This window comes from Coturnix japonica, chromosome 19, assembly GCF_001577835.2.
Source record: "Coturnix japonica isolate 7356 chromosome 19, Coturnix japonica 2.1, whole genome shotgun sequence".
Lineage (NCBI taxonomy): Eukaryota > Metazoa > Chordata > Aves > Galliformes > Phasianidae > Coturnix > Coturnix japonica.
This window is the reverse complement of record NC_029534.1, coordinates 8,424,679-8,444,939: the sequence shown is the minus strand read 5'-3', so window position 1 is coordinate 8,444,939 and position 20,261 is coordinate 8,424,679. Positions and strand designations below refer to the sequence as shown.

General features: G+C 44.1%; 1 long non-coding RNA gene across 1 annotated transcript; it reads left to right on the top strand.

The window, feature by feature from the left end:
* The first annotated feature begins 1,060 nt into the window (after positions 1–1,060).
* LOC116654254 lies at positions 1,061–5,479 on the top strand. Its single transcript, XR_004309337.1, has 3 exons — positions 1,061–1,354; positions 3,166–3,460; positions 3,580–5,479. It is a non-coding gene; the product is annotated as an uncharacterized LOC116654254 (long non-coding RNA).
* Positions 5,480–20,261: the final 14,782 nt, after the last annotated feature.

Below are 20,261 nucleotides of genomic sequence, written 5' to 3'. Positions count from 1 at the left end.
GATTGAGTGATTGTGCAACTGTGAGTGTCCCAGTGATTTAGGATAAAAAATGACAATTTAAAAACATGGATCTGGAGAATGCTACTTCACTGAGGCTCCTAAAAGACGCATTTTTAGAGGTCTAAAGCCACTCTATAGGACTGTCAGATATTTTAAAAGTGTCATTCACTGCCTGCTAGTACCTTTGCATATCAATCAAGTCATGGCTATAGATTAGAAATACCATAAGAATTAGTCTGGAAAATAATGTCTAAAATCCACATGATCCTGTACACTTCATGGTAGGTTTCAGATTGGTGAGATACCTGCACCTGTTCCACTACCTTCACCTTTGTGCTGAAGTGCTCTGTGACAGAGGGAATAGGGCTGTCCCACAGCTAAGAGGGCTTTCCCAGACAAGAGGCAGCTATGAAACCATGCTCCCTCCTGCAGTATGCAGCTCACAGCTCAGGGTTCTGACTGCCATGCAGAGCAGCCAGCACTGAGCATTAATGCAGACATGAAATCCAAGTCAGCTGAATAGAAAATTTCATTATGTTCCCAGAGCTGAAGAGGTTTTGCTCTGCTGAGATGGTCTACGGGCTGCATCAGCCCCAGCACAGCCATTCCCACAAGCTGCATCTGTTCCTTCTCTGCACGCGTGCAGTGTCCCATCAAGGCACAACATGCCCTGTACACCAACAGCCAATGGGAACAAGCACCTTGCCAGGAGTGGCAAAGATGCTCCTGCTGCAGCCTGAGAGCAGCCAATGTTCCCAGCAGTGAGCAGCACCCGGCAGCGCGTTGCACATGCACTTTGGAAGAACCATCTGGTACCTGGGTATTGCGACAACACACCAGCTCCCAAACACACATATATCACTGCTTTCATCTGCACAGGGAAAAGTGCTTTATGAAATGGAAACCAATGATTTAAAAACAGTGCATATAGTTGCAGGAAGAAAGAGAGTGTGAAAGTGGCCCAGCTCAGCCAGGCAGTTCTGCCTTGCATCCATGGAAACAGCCTGCCTGAAATTTGCCAGCATTTGTTTTTCACCAGGATTTGTATGACCACGTAGTCATCAAATGCTGTGTAATCGGTCAGTGTTTGCTGCTTAGATGCTGTGCTTTCTGCTGGAGACACTGTGCCCTGCACAGTGGGGATGTGGCGGCCGCCCCGCTAGTGGCCGGGGCCAATGGTAGTGAGGAGCTGAGGGGAGCTGAGGGGACTGGGCCATGTCTCTGGGGTGCATAGGGGGCCTCTGCTCAGTGGCACTGAGGATATTTTATTTTTGGAGTAATTTTTCAGAAGAATGAGTCAGCTGTTTTGAAAGTGCTTTTCTGGGGCAGTGGTTCTGGCCTGACGAGAATGGAGGTATGTGGCAAGAAAACCAGGGAAACTTGGACTCCCTTCCATCTGTCCTATTCACGAAGGTCAATTTTCTTTCCCTACTTAATGTAATTGTCATGTTGTCAATCTAATATTCCAAGTTTATGAAGAACAACAAATCAATACTCGTTTTTGAAAACTGCTGATTAATTAATTGCTGGTGTCTGCTTGCATGCTATGGTTGTATTAGATGTCAGCAGTAATTAATTTCTAAAGGAAATTGCTCTTGCTGATTTTTGAGCACTAGGTCGGTTCTCCACATTGCTGCATATTCATCAGAGGAACCTTGAGTAGCTCTGTGATGGGTGCAGCTTGGCCCAGCAGGGCAATGGGTGGAAAAGGGGTGCTGCACTGCAGCTCTGGGAGATCTCACAGTGTGCCCAAGTGAAGTATGCTCCTTTGGCCCCCCAAGAAAGTGAAAATGCATGCAGGTAATGAGGTAGAGATGTGTGTTCCTTTAGAAAAAACAAAAAATTGCTATATTTACCCATTTGCAATATTTAACAAGTCTGCTACTGTACAAAAACCAATCCTCTTGTATCATAGATACTTTGAAGTCAGATAAAGCATTAGTTTTTCTGACTGGCATACAAACCGCTTCTTGTTAACAATCAAACAGAACCCAGCTGTCATTGGCCTATAGAGTACTCCAGGATAAACAGGAAATCACCTTTCCTCTTCTCCTTTATCCTCACCAGCGATGAACATAATGTGTTTCTGAAAGTTTTATGTAGATCAGTTCTCTTCCCTGAAGATCAAGTGAGGCCGTTCACTGATGACTCACAGCTGGTACCTTCTGAGCCAGCACAAAAGGTATCTGTTCACCAGAAAGGGATCTTCAGGCCTGAGTTCTGCGCTCTTAATGCAGCCTCTCCTTAATAGCACCACGTGGAGTCTTCTCTTTCTTGTATGTAATAGATATACAATACAATTATTCTGTCTATATGGTCTTTCATCCTGAAGCATGCACATTAAGCTATCTCTTGTGGGTACAGGAATGAAATATAGTACCGTTTCACCCGTGGTGAAGCACAGCCACCCCTTGGGCTAGAAGCTGCAGCTGCTCAGCAGTGCAGAGATTGAGGAAGGCACAGCTATAGGAGCCTGTCCTCCCAGCTACAATGTGGGTATTTGGGAATACAAGGTTACAATTAAGAAAACTGGTAACTCCGGTGTTACCAGGAGTCCCAATTCACTGCGATTGTGACAACTTTACAGCTTAATAAATGACACAAACAGCCCTGGAACATCTGCATAGCACAGTGTGAGCCTCAAGCTGGTGACATACCTGCAGGTTGACCTCATTACAAGCATGTGCTGAGGTCCCACAGAGCAGTGGCTGAAGGGAAGAACACTGCTTGTAATTTACAGTTATACATTAGAAATAGGCCTTCCTGAGATTTGTCAGGGAAAATTCTAGGGAAACCTCAGCTCTCTCAGTTGTTTCAGTGGCATATTAATTTAGTTTCTTAATCTGATAAGATTTTCTCTCTACCTTCACCATGTTAGTTCAGGGCTTTTCCTACCAAATCAGTGGAATGGGGCATAAATGTATTGTAATGCAGGCAGCATTTTATTTATTCTATTTTACTGACAAGTAACAGATCCTTATTCAATGATGCCCACTGCAATAAATATAAATCTGAGGGTTGAGCTGTCAATTTCCAGCTCAGACATGGCAGGGGGAAGTTGGGAACAGTGCATGGATGGGAGATGACTTTAGCCTAGATTTCCTGCTCATTTTACAGCATGTGCTTTATTGGATACTTATCCTGACCTTTGTGTTCTTTCAGCAGCTTCTCTGCCACACTGCAAGGTGAGAGGACATCAACTTGGAAGTGCATCTTCTCAGGCTCTGGAAACACATATCTCCTGCTTCAGGAGCACTGTATGTCCATTCACAGCTTCTGGAGGACTCCACTAAGCTTACTTCCATATTGGAGCTCTGTTTGATGAAGAAGGAGAAAAGTCTCTGAATACTGCAAGCCCTGGTTGCTGCAGCAGACTCTGCTTCCTTCAGAAGGCTGCTCTTCTGCCCTGCCTGGGGAAGCACTCCTGCTGTCTGAGGTGTTGGATGCGGGTGCAGATGGGGTAAGCACAAGTAAATCTGTAGCAAGCTTTGGAAAATTTGTAGTGAAGATAATTTGGGCCAAGTTTGGTAGCTTTGTTTCTGAGTTTTATTTATTTATTTATGTAAATTCTACTTACAGTGACATTTCTGCTCAAACCTTCGAACCATCAGGAATTTCAATCCCTCTGCTGCTGGAGAAAATTCAAGATATTGGTTATGTGCACTGAATGGTGAATGTTGGTGACAAATCTTCATTGGCAAATGGTTTGGTTTGCTGTCATCCTGCTGGGTGCCGTGTAAACATTCCGTTGGGAACTGACACAGGCTCCCTCTGTGTCTGAGATACCTTATCTACCCATATTGATGCTCTCTCTTCATAAATGCTGTGATGGTGGCATAGCCTAACCTTTGCTTGTTCTCTCAGCTCCTAAAAACTCCTCAGTGCGGGGCTCTGCAGCCGGAACAGTGTCTTGTGGTGGTGCAGGGTGGCAGAGGAGACTGGCTGGGGCCTGTACGTGGTGTGGTTGCAGCTACACAGGGAGCTTTAGGCACGAAGGAGTGAACAGTGTAACTGCAGGTCAGGTCTGCATGGTGTGTATGTTGGTCAGAGAGCTGCCTCTTTGTCAAAACTTTTTTGGACACAGGAAGGTAGAGTGGTGCTAAATGTTCTGACCATTTGTTTAAAAGCATTTTTAATTGCAGGGCTCAAACTGTCTGGTAGTAAATCTTGAATGTGGCAGTTACATTTTCTATACCACGCAGGAAAAAGGATTACAGTATTTACTGCAGAGACAGGAAGATTGATTCTCACTTGGAAAATCTGCCAGATTTCTTGATTTAGAGGACTGATGATTGGTGGAGTTCTTAGACTTGATTTATATCGTGTTTCTTTTTTTCTTTTCCCTACTTGTTCTTATGATAACATCAACCAGCCTTATTCTGAATGATTTTTTGTTTAATGAATATTGTTTTCTTTGGATACCGAAGTCAAAACTCTGTTCTCTAATATCTGCTTGTTCGCAGTAATGTGACTCAATTTCACTTGCATGAGATCTAAACAAAGTTGCTATGCTTTACAGAGAGACAACCCTCATTTTCTGTGCTAGAGACAGGCACACTATTTCAAAAAACAACAATCCCTCCCAAGGACATAACCTGAAACCTTTAATAATCATGTAAGCAATCTGAGCTCCTCAGTACATTTCTTCCAAAGCACTTCAGACCTTCTCCTACATTTGCATATAATTTGCCACAAGGGAAAGCAAGTTAACCCAGCATGGGCTGGGGTCCCAGCTGGTGGCAGCTGTAGTCAGCCCTGTTGGTTGTCAGTTCAGCTCAGAAGCTCCAAGTTTGTCTGGGTAGAAAGTGAGCACATAAATGAAGCCATTAGAGATGAAGAATATTAGAAGGATAATTGATACCCTGACATTATCGCTACAGCAAGCATCTTAGGTCATCAATGTAATACATGACACTTCTATATTATACCTGGTTCTGTACAATTAATCATATGTAATCATATGAGAAACTTCCTTTTTGGCACCCTGCTTTCTGCCCTTTCAAGCTAGGCTCTCAGTGCCTGTAAATAGCTTGAGCTGATGTGGAGCTTTTCCTACAAAAACAAAAACCTTACTCATCAGGCTCTTCTGCCTTCTCTCCTTCCCTTATTAATTAATGCTAAGGATAATGCTTTTAAATGAGATTTGTTACTTACAAAAAATAATTGATTAACTCCAATTCCAATTTTCTGGGACTTTAAGCAAAGTGTCTTACAGTGTATGATGATCTGCTTGCAGGAGGACACACAACTTCGAATTGCTTAGAGTTGATCTTTGCACATTAGAAATCACACAATCAAAGAATTGTAGGGGTTGGAAGGGACCTCTAGAGATCATCGAGTCCAACCCACCTGCCAAAGCAGGTTCCCTACACCAGGTCGCACTGATAGGCGTCCAAGCAGGATTTGAATATCTCCAGAGGAGACTCCACAACCCCCCTGTGCAGCCTGTTCCAGTGCTCCGTCACCCTCACTGTAAAGAAGTTCTTGCACACATTTGTGCGGAACTTCCTATCTTCCAGCTGATGTCCATTTCCCCTTGTCCTGTCTCCACGTACCACTGAAAAGAGACCGGCCTCACCATTATGGCCCCCACACCTCAGATATTTATAAACCTGGATTAGATCCACTCTCAGTCATCTTCTCTCAAGCCTAAGCAGACCCAGCTCACTCAGCCTTTCTTCATAGGGGAGATGCTCCAGTCCCTTCACCATCTTTGTGGCCCCCTGCTGGACTCTTTCCAGGAGATCCCTGTCTTTTTTGTACTGGGGAGCTCAGAACTGGACACAATATTCCAGATGAGGCCCCACCAGGGCAGAGTAGAGGGGGAGGATCACCTCCCTCAACCTGCTGGACACGCTATTTTTAATGCACCTCAGGATGCCATTGGCCTTTTTGGCCACAAGGGCACACTGCTGCTCATGGCCAGCCTGTCGTCCACCAGGACGCCCAGTTCCCTCTCAGCAGAGCTCCTCTCCAGCAGCTCATCCCCAGCCTGTACTGGTGCATGCAATTCTTCCTCCCTAGATGTAAGACTCTACACTTGCTTTTGTTGAACCTCATCTGGTTTCTTACTGCCCAGCTCTCCAGCCTGTCCAGGTCTCTCTGAATGGCAGCACAGCCTTCAGGCGTGTCAGCCAATCCTCCCAACTTCGTGTCATCAGCAAACTTGCTAAGGGTGAACACTATCCCCTCATCAAGGTCACTGATGAAGATGTAGAATAAGACCGGACCCAGCACAGACCCCTGGGGGACACCACTGGTTACAGGTCTCCAGCCAGACTCTGCACCACCAACGGTGACCCTCTGCACTCTGCCAGTCAGCCAGTTCTCAACCCACCTCACTATCCACTCGTCTATTCCACACTTCCTCAGCTTTGTTATAAGGATGTCGTGGGAGACAGTATCAAATGCCTTACTGAAATCAAGGTAGATTACATCTACCGCTTTCCCCCCATCCACCCAGGACGTGACAACATCATAGAAGGCCACAAGGTTGGTCGAGCACGACCTCCCCTTGGTGAACCCATGTCAGACACTTTTTCCACATTTCATGGACCTTCTTCTTTCCTCGGAGCTTGCACATGAGCTCCTTGCTCATCCACACAGGTCTCCTACCACCTTTTCCCGATTTCTTAGTCACAGGGACACACTGATCCTGAGCTTGGAAGAAGAGCCATTTAAAAGCTAACCAGCTCTCACAGGCCTCCTTACCTTCTAACACCTAGCCCACGGGATAGCTCCAAGCAGGTCCCGGAAGAGACCAGTGTTGGCTCTCCTGAAGTCCAGGGTAGCAATCCTACTTTTTGCTTTGCTTCTTCCACTCAGGATCTTGAACTCCACCATCTCATGATCACTACAACCCAAGCTGCTCCCAACTTTTCCTTCCTTAACAAGTCCTTCCTTGTTGGTGAGAATAAGGAATAAATGCCCATAAAAATTCACACTTGTCTTCATGTTTTGAAGGGGAGTTTTGTTTTGTGTTCTACTGTTCAAATATCATGTAGCTGAGTAGCAGCAAAGTGAGAAAGAAATGAATGTGCATAATTTTGATAAAATTACATTGGTAGTGAATAGCAGGTGAAGCATTAAATTGATTTGAAAATAAAAATCTTTGCAAGCATCTAGTATTGATGGAAAGGACATTATGAATTTGTAGTGAAGTCTGCTTCTGTGCAATGAGGTCAGATGAAGACAAATGCACTAGTTGTGCTTTCAGGGTCTGAGTGAAACTGTACGTCAGCAGAACGCAGAATGGCACAGGCGTGAGTTCAGCCTAACTTCATGTAGCTTTCATTTCTTCATGAGGAGACATTTAAATTTGTCTCTTATTAAATCTTAAGTGCTCTTTTAACAATAAATTAATGTATAATTAACACAGACAATCTCACTCAATCCATATTAGAGAGCTTACTCGAGACAATTGAAATTTTAATTGCAGATGTTACTAAGGGCCTCTTCCTGCGACAGTAATTGTAATTGCTCACTCACTAAATGCATCAAACCTGGATAGGGTAAAACCTGCTGTGCATGGGTGTCCAACCTCTTTGTGTGTCTGGGTGTCATGATTTTGTGCTGTTGCTATTAATATTCTACATCATAACATCATGTGCAGTATGAATCATTAATTGAGGGTATAATAGTGGAATCATGTACAAAGGAAAAAGGGTTAAAGAGAAAGTAAGTTTATGTTTATAACTGAACGATACGGATTGCTAAGGGAAAGTTATATGGTATTATAGGTGTTTGAATCGAACAAACTTTTGATGGTATAAGAAAGTGTAATTGAGGGTATATGGAGGTATAATAGAGGGTATGTGAAAGTGTAATTGAGAGTATGTGGAAGTGTAATTAAGGGTATTTGGAAGTGTGATTGAGGGTATGTGGAAGTGTGGAAGGTTCATGCTCCAGTTCCGTGGAATGGCAGCGTCCCGAGTACTCAGCTCTCAGAGGAGAACTACATATCCCAGAGGACGTCGTGGCCAGAGATGACTCACCGGAGGAGGACATATATAATCTCACTTCCAGGCTGGAACGCCTTCTTCTTGTTCTCTCACTCTCTGCGTTCCAGCTCTGTCGTCTCTGCGCTCCAGCCCTATCGCCTAGAGTTAACAGTAGGCCTCCCAGTTTTCGGGGATTTTCTCTCTTTCTCTCTCTCTCTCTCTCTCTTGTTAGATTTATTAGCCTCAATTATATTGTACTATATTGTGTTATCTTGTATTCCAATATCATATTTAGTAAAATAAGTTTCCTCCTTAGATTGCTGTCGCTGTTTTTGTCCATTCTCCTCATTCCCTTCATTTCTGGGGCGGTGGACCCTGTCATGGGCACAGGTAAACCTAGGTAACCAGTGATACTGGTCACAGAAACAACAATAGATACAAAAAGCAAAATAACACTGTTTGATGGAGCAAAACAATGTTTTTCCACATAATCACCACTATAAGCTATGCATTTTTGCCAACAAGAAACAACAGCCTGCACGCAGAAAAAACAAAAATCTGTACCAGCAGAAGTGACCACTGTTGCTGTTGTTATTGCTGAAATGCACCATCTGCAGCCTCACTGGTTGGTCTCTACAAACATTAAATGCTGATGAATGTCAGTGAGTGCACGGAGGAATTCAGTTCCACATCTTTGCTCCATGTGCACTTCCATGTCAGACGCCATTGTGTCAGACAGCCCCTCTGATGCCGTCTGTCGCACGGCAACAAAATAGAATGGGATATCGGCGGGAAGGTTCAGCTCTGCTCCCATTGCGCCGTCATCCACTTCTGATGCCATGGGCCAACATCATGAAGTAGGAGGCATTATTTTTGGAGCAGCCCTCAGTAAATATATAAGATAGTTAATGCATTCAAGGAAGCTAAACTTGATTTAAATTCTAATGTTTTTTATTGATTTAAATTCTAATGTTTTTTATTGAAACATATACAAAAGAGAGCCAGGAAAACCTAAAGCTAGTGGGATACACAACCTTGCCTTTGTGAAACTAATGCATCAGACTGCTTCTAATTGTTAGTGAGTTCCCACAGTGTTTGCCAGAGATTTGTTATGAAATTTTACTTCTCCTATACTTCATCCTTCAAGACAGTTGTTCACCAAAAAGTGATGACACAAATAAGGTGTGACTGTGAAGTGAGGGATGTTTCTCTCTGATAAGAGAGGTCTTATAAAAATCTGGTAAAGAGACATGATCATATTTTTAATTGCAACTCTGTACATTCCACTTGAAAAATCACAAGTTTTGCATTTGTGTTACTGAAAACTGAGTCCCAGATAAGCCAAACAGTTGATTCTTTTTTCATCAATCTTGAAACATATTCTCAAATTCCTTTGTCAAAGTGGGAAGCTCAGCACCATATTCTTTGCTGTTCACAGTACTATATTTAGCCAGTGCCTCAAAATCCATGAAGTTCTTTGCCATCATCTAAGCTGGTGCACTCTGCACCCTGTTCTTGGGTGTCAGCCCAGATGGGCTTCACAGCGCTCTGCCCTTCGATTGGTGCTGCATTGCCGGGCCAGGCCGCTCTGCCTGGTGCAGGTTGGACGTGCCTGCCATCAGCTGCTGCTTGGCTGGCTTCTCTCACCCTGAAATCAAGCCAGTGGATCATATTGAATCATTTCACTTTTGATTACCAATTGTGTTACTGATGTATCAAGTGGAAGCACATGGCTTCCTCATCTGCAGGAATGGCTCCAGGTGGGCAGTGCCTGTGGGGCTGGCAACAGGGAGCACCAAAGACATCCCCAGAAAGCTGAATTTGCCCGAGTCCTGGCAGCCACATCACTCCTCTCCATTGCTAATGAGCACAGACTTGCTTCTCTTGATGGCCTGAGTGGCAGCTCTCACTTTTCCTGATTTAGACCTTTACCGGTGTCTCAGTACCAGGGAACTTGGCGGTGTCTTTGCTCTGAGCAGTTTGCTTTTAACTCTTCACTCTTGTATCTAAACCTGCCTCTCTCCATCTTCATTACTTTGACAGGAATGCTAAATTAGTTGACCTTGTGCTGTCTGGTTGGTTTTTTTAAATATTTTTAATACAAAACAAGCAAGCAAACAAACAAACAAAACACAGCTTTTAAAATATCTCATTCAGCTGTGCGTCAGTTCTAGCTGGATGCTACACAAATGCCAGACAGTCTTATTCTTACATCACCTTTCCCAGCAGCACCTTTCTGTGCAAGTACCTGTAGCTGTGGTGGTGCCACAGGGTCTCTGGGATGAGCCATAGCAACTCCAGGTTTTGGAGTCTTCCCCTCAGGGTTGGGCTGCAGCTGCCCCATCCCCACATCCTCACCCATAGTGCCATGGCTCAGTCCAAGGCACTGACCTTGTGGGAAAGACTTGTACAGGCAGAGGAAGCTGGAAGTCATGAGAAAATAGAAGACACTGAAATAAAGCAAGCAAATGCAAAAGCAGATGGAAGCACCTCAAGGTCACTTCCTTGTTTTCCTGTCTTCATTTTTCAGGCAAGCAAAAATAAGCATTTTCTAGGTACAGCTGCTATCATTGCTGCTATCATTTTTTTCATCATCTTCCTCTTGATGAATATGTTCAGATTATATGCCAGAATTTTTTTTGAAAAATCATCTATCGTGCTTGAAGGTAGAGGTCAAGAGAACATCTGCCTTTCCTACTTTATTTTATACTTACCAGTGTAAAAATCATGCACAGGAAACATCTGCTATGGAAATAACTTCAGAAGCTCAGAAGCCCAGCTCTGAGTCAGAGCATCCTGCTTGTCATTACAGCTCTTTGCTTTTCCTTTGCTGCAGTGAGCCATGCTACACCTTAAATTTCTCCATTCAAACAGTTCTCTTTTCTGCAAGTCAATGAGGAGCACTGGACCTGCAGGCAAGTCTGTCAGACCAAGTTTCAGAGAAGGAGAGGGTGACAGGACTGTGGCTGCCTGGGGCAGGACATCATCCTTGTGCTCTTCTGGCACACTTCACCCACTGGGGAGTCAATTTGTAGAAGGCTTAGGAACAAGTGAGTGCTGTGGGTCATAGAGTGCACACGTGTGCATAAAGATGCATCAAAACCTGGCCTTTCTCAGCGTGTGCATTTGTCAGCCTGGGTCAGCTATCCTAACCTTGCTGGGGGTGAACAATCCACAGGCAGGGACCAGCAGAGGCAAGGGTTAATGCTCCCAGGCAGGCTTTGTTATATTTCTCTTTTCCAGTACTGCAGGCATTGCTGCATGATCATTGATTTTGTAAGAGTTAGTAAACTGCTGCACTTCTTGAATCATTTGGTGTTTTATCATATCCGGTAGCAACAAGTACATTTTAGAAATATCTTTCCTATTCTTTCACAGCTCATGCATTCAGATTTATTTCTGGCACTCAAAATGTCAGAAAGATCCAGCCAAAAAAAAGGTTTCTCCTTACCCTTTTACAGGAGCACAGACAGACCAAGGTTTTCAAAAGACTTGAGTCAGGTTTCCACACTCATCAATAGAAACTTAATGTCTCGGTGTTACAAAAAGCCTGCATTGCCAAGGCACTGAATCCAGTATGTAGTTGTCCCAGACATACACAGCAGTCACTTCTGTAAACTCTTACATTCCAGGGCTTATTAGTAGAGTAAGAGCAAAGCCAGATGTTCTCAGCTGCAGTTCTAACTGCCTTATAAAGGAGTAAAAAATTGGTACCTGCAGTAAAACAGATGCAGAGAGGGAAAATGACATTGTTCAAAGTCAGCCACTGGACCATTGACAAGTAGGAACAGATGTAGTAGACAAATATGTGTGGGGAAAACAGTCTCCTTCAACATCAACCAAGAACATCCTCTTGTAGTGTGAAGTTCATGTTCCTGGTAGAACAATGCCAGGCAGTAGCCTGGACCAAGAACTGTCCTGGTCACTCACTAGGACAGGAGATGAGCACTCAGAACCATTTCCTCCTGTCTGTTGCTGTTTGCAAAGACCCAGGGGACAGGAGATACCCCAGGCATTTGGAGAGCAGGAAGAGCCCGTTCTCACTGATGCTTGTGGAAGTCACTGACTTGAGTGGGATCTTCTTGCCCCACTCATGCCCATGGAATTTCTCTGCTCCCTTGGTGAAGCCAAATTTGGGGCTCAAATTTCAAAGCACAACAGAAGTTTATCTGGGACTGCAAGTGCTTTTTCCAAGAGAATGTTCCACAATGACTTTCATTTGTTTGCCTGTATGATGGCTGTGACTGAAGGACTTTGCCACCTATTTTTGTTGCTGCTTTTATTGCAGTATATTGATTGTAATTAATGTAATTTATTTTGTAAATTATCGGTTATTTAGTAAACTTATCTTTGGGGATTTATCCTGAAGAATAGTACTTCATTAGAAATAATCCTTAGCTACTCAGCTCAAATAACATTCCAGAACTGGAAGTCTCTCACAGAGAGACCAGTTGTAACTATTAAAAGGGATTTGGAGAAGGAAGAGGCAATAATGACGTTTTCAAATATTCCACAAAGTTGAAGACTAAACCAGCAATATCAGTGAATCCCTTTTCAGGCTCTCAGCCTCATGTTGCTTTGTGTTAAAAGATTCTTGGCTGAATTTTAATTGTGTACATAATATTATTGATATTTAGCAATTGCTTCTGTCACCCTCCACCTTAGTCAGCATCACAAGAGACAGCTCAGACTAACTGGGAATTAATTTTCTGGCTAAAATTTCTTCTAATCTCTCAAGAGAACCTGATACAACAGCCAGCAAATCAGGGATCAAACAGCCAGTTTCATGGACCCACTCTTTCTCTGGGCTCCACGTCAGCTCCAGTTGAAATGAAACTTATTTTATCTTGCATTATGAGTGTATGGATTCTGAATTTTCCAAGCTAAGCAGCTGTTCTCACTAGTTCAGGCAGGATGTGCAATATGACTTGTAATTACACATGAGACACAAAGAAAGCAGTGAGATGTTGACCCAGATTCACAAAGACTCACTTGTGCCCGTGTGTAAATACTCTGTTTTGCTGAGGGCAAAAAATGATGGGAGAGGTCCAGGGGCGAGGCAGGGCCCCTTCCCGTTAGTGCTACCTGTGGAGGTTTCTAGTGCTCCCAGGCTGCCAACCCCTGTGGTAATCGAGTGGCAGCTGTGGGGTCGGCCCATGGTGAGTCGTGGCTGTGCTCATGGTGCTCAGGGCCAGGGGACAGTGGTCAGGAGGCCACAAATAGCAGCTGCTCAGTGGGAGTCACTTCAGCTAAAGAGATGAGTGTGGACCCTCAGGGCAGTGCGGGCTCAGAGTGTTTGCTCCAGGTGTTCCTCAGTGTTGTTTTGGCTGGGACCACTCCAGAAACAAGTGAGGAGGCAAACAGCCTCATCTTGCTGTCTGCTGTTTGTTTTGTTTTTTTTCTTGTAGTAGTTATATACGGCAATTTTTGTAGTTAATACAGTGTTTGTTTTATCTGCCTGAATTCCCTGCTTGCCACTGATTTAATTGCTTGGTTGGGAGCATGTTAATTGTTTATTGACACTGTTCAGCTCCCATGCTGAGGTCAGAAAATCTTCAGACAGAGCTGTGCAATGGGCTGAAATCTCAGCCAAGCTGGTGCTCAGCGAGCAGTGAAGTGGCTGTTCCTGCTGCTATGGGCCGCCAGGACTGGGCTGTGCTGCCCATTCAGCTGTGCCAGTGCAAGCAGCAATGCACACAGCTGCTCTGCATCATCAGTGTGTAAATATCTGCATTTCTTGGGTTCTGTTCATGTGTTGGGTCTATGAAATCTGCACATGAGCTATAATGCACATTCAGTATAATGCATAATGCATTATGGGCTGCAGAAGCTAATGGCTGTGCAGTAAAGAGAGGGAAGGCAGGTTTGCTCACAACAGCCTCTGCTTTAGCAGCTGTGCAGCCCTGCTTGTCTGCCTGGATTGTGTTTTGGTGGCATAGCTTCAGTTTGTCACTCTAAGCTGCACCTATTGGTATGGAGCAGAGATGTTTCAGGATTGGCCCTTCTCCAGTTTTCAAAGCCTTTGCTCATTGCATTGGCTGATGGTGTCATATCTATGCCACAAATGGTACCTGTCCTCTGTAACTAGCAGCTGTGCTGCTTTCCACCTGATCACCAGACATTAGCCAGTGCTTTGCCAGCAGTCACAGATAAGCACTGCAGGGCCATCTGAAATCCATTTTCTGATATGAAAAACACATTTTCCTCGATGAGCTTTGAATCGAGCTCTAACAGTTTCAGAGTCAGCCAGAAGTGGAAAAGAAGGTCATTTGGAGAAGGAAGAGGCTGCACGTATTATAATATCTTCATGTTATATATAAAAAGTCTGCTTGGCTGATCTAATTTAAACATGCACAGCTTGATAACAGAGCCATGACTGGCCATCACCAGATTATCTGGTAGCAGGGAGGTTTTAATTTAACCTTTTGCTATACTGAATGTCTCAGAAGGATTGTTTCTGCTGTATACAGCAATGGTTTTCATATCACTAAATTTTGCTAACCATCTTCACCTCAGCAGGGAGCTAAGAACTACAGTACCTCACAGTCTGGAGTAGTGTTTTACTGTAAGTCAGCCACCTGTGGCATAGTGCTGGCTGTGTGCAGCTGATGGGGCTGTGCTGAGCTGTCACCAAGAGCCATGTGCTGGGGGGTGTGCATCTTTCCCCATAGAGGCAGTGCAGGGGGCAGTGGGGGCTGTGTGGGTGGTGGGTCGTGTTGTGTGTCCTACTGCGGGTGGGAAATGCCAGCTGGGAGCAGGGAGCTGCCAGCCCTGAGCACCTGCCAGCCTGTGGGAAAATATTGCCCAGCAAAAGGAAATAAATTAATTTTGAGATTCACCACTGTCAGAATAACCGAGTGCAGTCCAGGACCCAATTTAATTGAGATAACTGGAACTGAAGAGCAAGATTTTTTCTTAGGTAACACTTAACTCCTACAGTTTCTATCACCAACACCAAGATGTTCTACAGACACAGGGCAGTGCTGGAGCAGGGAGGCTGGTGCTGGGAAGCAGGGAATAATGTGGATCTCCTCCATGCTCCCCCATCTTGGGCAGTGCTGTGGCTGCTGGGCAGTGGCTGCCATGTCACTTTGTGCTTGCTTTGTGCCAGAAACTATCCCTCCTCAGCTTGCAGTGCAAGTTCCATTGGAAAGAAGACAGCAGCATTAGCAGCACTGGACACCATGGCCTGTGAGGGAAAGGACATGTAGCATCTGATTGAAACAATGGGGGAGCAAGACCTTTTCTTCTAGTGTCTCTCAGTTCGTCAGGAGTGATGCTTTTGCAGGGTGAATGTTTCTGCTCTACCACTCCCGCCCACAGAATGGGACTTTCTGCTAGCATTAAACAAAGCTGGGAGCAACCTGTTCTTGCTGGGAATGCAACCCAGTTCTGCCTTCGTGGGGCCTCTGGTACAACACAGTAAGGGGAACATGCTCATGGATGGCCTCTTGTTTTTTTCTGGTCTGTGAGAGGTGGCTCCTGATGTCAGCCCCTCAGACACTGCCTCACTGGGAGCAGCTTCATGGGACTCTGCATCTCTCCCGGCTCCCACCAGCAGAGTGACGTGCAGCACAGCCTGCCTGATGGGAACCCGCGGCAATGTCAGCTTGGAAACCCACTCAACCATGAGCAACCCCAAAGGGCTGGCAGCAAGGAAGCAACCGCGCCTTCCCAAGTTCATTTGAAGACAATGCAGCATTGAGAATTGTGAAGCAAACAAGAGGTGCAAAAAACCAAACAAACAAAAAAAAAAAACAACCAAAAAAAAGCACCACTGTCACATGCTCGAGAATTACAGGAACCTGAGAAACATTGGGTGATCTAAAAAGATTTTTTAAGCTCATTCTCTGCTTTACAGGTATTTGGTGGGATTTTTTGTTCTTGCTGCTGATTAAACATTTTGAATGAGCACATATTGCAGAAGGGATTCTGCACTGGTATCCATGGAAACAATAGAATGTTTCTTTCAAACATACATATTAATTTTTTAAAATTAAGCTTTAAAAAGCTGTTATTAGCTCTTTCTGCAAACGAGGTTTAAAGCAGCATTAAGAAATCAAAATCAAGTAGCTTGATGTGAAACAGAATCACAATTACAGGTATTATGAGGAAAGGATTTTTTTTCAGCTATTTCTCAAACTGTGCTCATGCATGAAACAATTTGAGGCCACATCCTTTATCTTCACAGGAGTCGTTGGCATCATACACTGATGGTGGGCTGTCACCCCAGTGCTGTCAGGAGACCTGTTTGTACTCTAAAAAAGATGATCAATTTCAGAGGACTTTCCCAATGTGAACTGGGGGGGGAGGAAAAAAAAGTCTGTTTCAATTTCATCTGTACCCATATCTCCATAATATATATTTCTTGCTATTAAACACTCCCCCTGCCACCTCCCCACCCCCTTTCCCAATAAATAAATAAATAAATAAATAAATAAATAAATAAAGTTTTACTCCAGCAAAATCAACAAATGAAACAGGACCTGGAATGATATTTGATTTCTGGAGAGATACAAACTGGGACGAATTTAAGCTGTGCATTCACAGAAAACTTATGAAGGACTCATAAAAATTATACTTTGGTCAGGATGGCACCAGGACAACAGTGCCACATTGCCTGTGGTAGTGACCAATTCTTCCCTTTGGTGGGAAGTAGGAAAAAACTGCAGAAACAGGACTATGGTACAGCTGTGATAGCATGATCCTTACTTATTTCTTTGGCATCTGTTCTTGTTAGATGAATCATAATGAACTCATCTGGCATTAGTATAAATGCAAAATGTAAATTCTAGTGTAAGTCATCATCACTCAGTGTACCGTTAAACTTCTTCATGAGCTTCTCCTGACCTGAGATCTTTCTTTAAAGGAGTCCAGCTATTACTGACAAATCTAGAAGTAATAATGTGACTACAGGATGCTTTTGGGACTAACAGAAGGTGACAGGTGCTGTGAGTGACTTAAGAAGAGACACATTCCTTAATTTGGAAATTAAAGTTGAGCAATGTAAGGACACTGTGCAATTCTAGCATCAATTAAAAGACACTTATTTTCTTTCATAGCTCAGTAATTGCTTCACATCTGGGGTGTTTTGACTGAAGGTCCATTTTGTTGCTTCTCCCACTTTCTCAAGCTTCTGATGTAGCTTTCAGCTGTAACTTTCTTAGGAAAAGGCAGCAGAAACTCTATAGAAACCCCTCCAGCATTGCTGGCCTGCTTTCTTGCTCCTCTGCTGCTGCAGGAAGCTGGCCCTGATGCCGTGCAAGAGCTGGGTGGGCAGCAGGAGCTCTGCAGGGCCTCGGAATGAGCAGTTGAAGGGAGACCCTCTCACATCTATGTTGAGCTGTAGCATGTTAGCATTCTGCTTACTTTCCAATTGCCTTGCTCTAACAGCCTCTCCCAAAAGGCTTTGAAAAGTGTCCTCCATCATCATTCTGTAGGGTAACAGGTTCAGCACTGACTTCTAAAGTTTTATTTCTGGGAATGTCTGTGTGCAGCTCTGATTCAGTTTCCTTTGTGTTCTATCCGCTCTTGCAGAAGTTCTCCTTGGCAGGGACTTCAACAGCCGTCCTGGTTTAGACAAAATTCTCATTAAAGAAAAGCCAACAGTCAGTGTCCTATTTGCAGAAACCCATGAAGTGTCTGCACCAAGAGAGGTGAGCAGAGAGAGCTTTTATACCTTTTCTTTCACAGATGCATGTGGAATACTTTAATACATAATGAACACACGGCTTTCACTGTTCGGTAAGGCTTAGCTGTGAAGAACAACCTGAATTTGTCTAAGTTAAATTCAAAGGGAAATGTAATGCTTTATTCTTAACTGAAAGAACATGCACTAAAGCTGTGGAAAAGCTTTTGCAATGGATGTTTCAGCTTCCACCCTCAGGTACAGGTACACTGGAACCAGTGCTACTTGGCATTTCTTGTGAGGTTTAAGAAGACTTTACTGATGAGACCATTCCCACTCCCTCCTCTTCTCATGTTTGTCCAGGCCAGTGCCAGCCTTGCAGGAGAGCAGGAAGGGAGCCACAGGGGGAACCAGTCATTTTCTTAGAGTAATTTACAGGCCTGTAACATTGCTATAATTAATTATTCACTGTCCTTCCAGTCAAAAGCAGTGCAGAACAAAGGAACGTATTATTTCTTTTTTGTAGGCAATGTATTGAAAATCAAAACCCAACTTATGACACACAAGACACTTGCATGATTATCATAATTAAATTACAAGTATTTGTTCGTTTTTGAAAGATAGATAGCATTAAATATGAGGTGTCACTTCCTTTAGCAAAATGTTACTAGCCACTTTAAAACCAGACACTCTGAAATCAGATCAGTTCTCATTTGAGCAGCATCCTTCATGCAGAGAGCAATGAATTCACCTCCTGCAACCTCCACCCCATCAGTTCCAGTTAATGTATTAAGTCTGGCACAGACCTGGACATGTACAAGTGTCTCTGCTGTGGCTGAGGAAGGCATCCATGAGCAGCCAGAGTGGGACAGAGCTTTATCTGTCAAGTGACTGCAAGACGTGTTCAGCAAATGAGTGTAAATTCTTTACATGGCGTGAGCAAAACTGGGATTTGTAGGTGTGGTGAGCTCAGAAAGGGAAGATTTTTTTGTGTATTGTGATGGAAAAAAAAAAAAAAAAAAAGAATCCAGTTACCTTTTGCATGATCAAACCAAACCAACTGCTTTTGTAGAAACACTGCTGTGTTTATGAGTGGTGAGCTAAGGCAAAGCAAAAGTAAGGAGACAGGCGGGTGCTCACAGGTCCTGGCTGTGCACTGGCCCTGCGGCAACCACTGCAGCAGATGCTTGGAGCAGTGCTTGGATCTGCACAGCACAGGGAGTTGTGTTCAGCCCGGCCATGGTTCACAGAGAAAAGGATCTGCATTACTTGGAGTTGGTGGTATTGATCTCTGTGAGCAGAAATGAATCAAACTGTTTTTCTCTTTGTTGCTTCAAGGCTTGCTGTCTAGAAGTAAAAATAATTTTTCTGTTTTTGATTCTCCTTGCAGTTGCTTCTTACAATAATACCTGGCCAATGTTTCCCCGTCTTTGTTTCTTCCCTTTTTAAAATGTGCACATTTAAAACATTTTTCACACTGGGTATGGCTTGGAAAGAAAGCTTTGGTGCTTAACACCAGGCAAGATCACTTCTGATGATACAGCAAGCACTGAAAGAATAAAATGGCCCTCCAAGAAAGGGTGCATATTTGCAATAGTAAGTTATGACGGAAGATTATTGCTCTCAGTGTCTAGGTACAGCTCTTGCCTGCTCTGGCTTCTTCCATATTGGAGATATATATGCATGTCCTTTTGTTCAACGTGACAGGTTATGAAACTTCTAAGATTTTGTTGGCTGCTTCCTAAATGGAGTGCAACTTTTCACATTTAAATGCTATCTCTATACATGTAATAAACATCTGGGAATATAGATAGCACGTGGCTTTTGGATCAGCCCCAATTTAACATACTCAGCTGTTTTCTTGTCCTTACTCTACTTCCAGCTTCTGTTTAAATGTTCTCCCCTGACAATTGAATATGTAAAACTCCAACCTTGCAAGTAGCCAAGGATCAATGAGGGCTGACGCTGAGAAGTGCAAATATATGAGCTAATGGCTCACCTTTTATTGAACCAATTTAACACTCTGTGACAAGGGCTTGGTCTCCCCCTCACTGCCACCATATGAGTAAATCTGCCCCTGCACCCCACTGATACGTGCCTGAATTTAGCATCAGACATTAGGATTGTTTGTATGCTTAATCCTGCAGAGTCTGCTGAGTCAGGGCTTCATCAGGACATATGTCTAAAAAAAAATCAAGAACCGGAGGGAGAAGGGATGAAAAGCAGCAGTGGTGTATGGGATGTAATTGGCCAGTTCCAGGACACGTTAATCAAACTAGCTGAGAGGAGGGTGACTTAGCACGGCAATTCCTGCAAACTCTTTAATTGCTCCAGAGCAAAACTGGACTTCAGCATGAAGCCAGCATCCCCAGAGGACACCAGCGGGGCCAAAGACAAGAAGCTGTCAGGCTGTGGAGCTTAGCAGGGCAGAACTCCCAGTTCTATGGCTGTGCTGAGGCGCTGTGGGTGCAGCCCTGCCGCGGCACCAGCCTCCCGCACCGGATGGAGCTGATGTCCCTGGGGAGTGAGTGCACCAAGTCACTGTCCATTTGCAGCCTTGCAAAAATCAGAACCCTCAAGCAGGGGGATTTAAGAAGTCAGTAGGGATATACACAATGTGTTAAGCAAGCCCTGATTTGTCAACAGGTTGTGCACACTTTGCACAAAAAACTCTTTTCTGTGCATCCATGTAT